The sequence below is a fragment of the Sinocyclocheilus grahami genome, unplaced genomic scaffold (assembly GCF_001515645.1).
Source record: "Sinocyclocheilus grahami isolate Dianchi unplaced genomic scaffold, SAMN03320097.WGS_v1.1 scaffold1477.1, whole genome shotgun sequence".
NCBI classification, from domain to species: domain Eukaryota; kingdom Metazoa; phylum Chordata; class Actinopteri; order Cypriniformes; family Cyprinidae; genus Sinocyclocheilus; species Sinocyclocheilus grahami.
The window spans coordinates 71,189-73,842 of record NW_015506656.1 but is presented as its reverse complement, the minus strand read 5'-3'; the positions used below and the strand labels follow the sequence as shown (position 1 = coordinate 73,842).

The 2,654-nt window shown below is 35.7% G+C and overlaps 1 protein-coding gene across 1 annotated transcript in view; it reads left to right on the top strand.

The window, feature by feature from the left end:
• Window positions 1-2,654, top strand: part of LOC107570560 (type I inositol 1,4,5-trisphosphate 5-phosphatase-like) — a gene marked incomplete at its 5' end in the record, with an annotated part of 51,283 nt that overhangs the window by 34,121 nt on the left and 14,508 nt on the right. The gene's annotated exons all lie outside the window — the stretch shown is intronic.

Genomic DNA, 2,654 nt, shown 5'->3' with positions numbered 1-2,654 from the left:
GTGTGTGTGTGTGTGTGTGTGTGTGTGTGTGAGAGAGAGTGCGTGTGTGTGTTTGTGTTTATTGTGCGTGTGAGTGTGTGTGTGTGTGAGAGAGATGTGTGTGTGTGTGTGTGAGTTTTTCGATAACATTTTGAATTACATTTTATATTTTCTGCTTTCAAGTTAATTTTAGTTAAAGTTTTAGTAACTTTGTGTTTTTGTCATTTTTACTAGTTTTTGTTTTTATGTCTATATCGTTTTTATTCATTTTATTTCAGTTTTAGTTATTTAGTACATCAAGTTAAACGAACTAACATGTTGCGTTGGAAAATAACTGAAATAAAATTTTTTTTTAAATATTTTATTTTAGTTATTTAAAGGGATAGTTCATCCAAAAATGAAAATGTGATGTTTATCTGCTTACCCCCAGGGCATCCAAGATGTAGGTGACTTTGTTTCTTCAGTAGAACACATTTGATGATTTTTAACTCCAACCGTTGCAGTCTGTCAGTCGTATAATGCATAGCAATGTTTTTTGTACTCTCATAGATTTTGTTACCACTGCTATGCATTATACGACTGACAGACTGCAACGGTTAAAGTTAAAAATCATCATTTGTGTTCTACTGAAGAAACAAAGTCACCTACATCTGAATTAAAATTAACATGAAAGCAGAAAATATAAAATAAAATGTAATTCAAAATTGTATCGAAAAACACACACACACACACACACACACACACACGCACACAATTCAAGGAACAATTTTTTTCTTTTTTTAATAGTTTTAGCTTTAGCTAACTATAATAAATCTGATAATGAACAGTAATTTTTCATGGTTAAAATAAGGATTTTAAAACAAACTGATCATTATGAGAAAGCCAGTCACTAACTACCTTCTCTAGGTTGTAATGGGTTGATTTTATGAGTTACTCTGTCTGAAAACAGTAAGTCTGGGTCCAGGTTGCATCATGACCTCATTAACTGTGCTCTGTAATCTAAAGTAAAGACAATCAAAGTCATAAATAGATGTGATTATAAATCATTTTATAATCAGGAAATTGGCTTTTTCCTGTTGCGCAACACACACACACACTCTTACACACACACACACACACACACACTCTCTCTCTCACACACACACACACTCTCTCTCACACACACACACACACACACTCTCTCACACACACTCTCACACTCTCTCTCTCTCTCTCACACACACACACACTCTCTCTCTCTCTCTCTCACACACTCACACACACACACACACACACACTCTCTCTCTCACACACACACACACACACTCTCTCTCTCTCTCATACACTCTCTCTCACACACACACACACACACACACACATACACATGCATTCACACTCACACACACACACACACAACCACTTCCTGTAACGCTACGTTTGATTGACGGCTCCGGTTCTGTCCAATCCCGTGATTCTGTGCTGTAGTGCGTCATGTGACCTCTGTCCTCTCATTAATAGCATGTCTCTTATCAGTCTCTTTGTGTTCAGAGTTTATACGGCCCTCATTAAACGCAGGCGTCTCAATGAATCAGTGTTTGGCTTGGCACTTATTTGTCATCATGTAGAACAAGATAACTGCGCGTGATGTGGGGCACGGCCACAGCGGCGCTAGGATGGGTCACATGATCGCGAGCACGGCTTAAAGAGATAGTTCACCCATAAATAATGGTCATTTACTCACCATCATGTCATTCAAATCAGCAGGACTCCTGTGAAACACAAAATATGATATTTAGCAGTACAGAGTTGTTATTGTTAACCAATATAATGAAAAATAATTTTTGTTAACCGAAATAAAATTTATAGAAAATTAAATAGAATATTTCTATATTATTTTCTATTATTTATAGAAATAGAACATTAGAAAAGCTTCAAACTAAAAATCTAGAAATTTGCCTTGGCAACTAAATTAAGTTAAAGTATTATAATGACAAAAATTTATAATATTCTGTTTATAGGAATAGAATATTAGCTTGAACTTAAAAATCTTAAGTGAAAATTTGAAATATTGTCTTGGTGGCAACTAACTGAAATAGGTTGAAGTAGTAAAATTACAAAAACTAAAACAGAAAAAAAATAGACTAAATAGAGTTTTAAAAAATTATTAAAATCTTACAATTACAATTCAAATGAAAATGTAAATTAAAAAATAAATTGTAAATAAAAATGTTGAAGTGCTGTAATAGTACATTAAATACTAAAAGTACAAATACTCTACTGGTAAATACTAAAATAAACCTGGCAGGATGTTCATCTAGTGTTTCACAGAAGAAAGAAAGCCACACAGGTTTAATGTTTTAATGTTATTGCTGTGTTAGTTGAATGGTTAAACTAGTGTGAGAATCTCAATGTAAGACACACAGGTGGGCAATTGTTGAGTTTATCAGCGCAGCCCCATTAATTAGTGTAATTAGTCTTGGCAGGAGTGTGATAGTGTCTGCCGGTCTCCGGTTCACACACCCAGCAGCAGCGTGTACTGTGCCAGATAAGTTTGTACGCGCTAATCGACAGCATTAATCACCGCCCTGCGGCTCCGCGCCGCTGTTTGCTGTTGCATTAGCTCTGTGTGAGTGTGTGTGTGTGTGTGGGTGTGTGTGTGGGTGTGTGTGTGGGTGTGTGTGTGTGTGTGTGTGTGT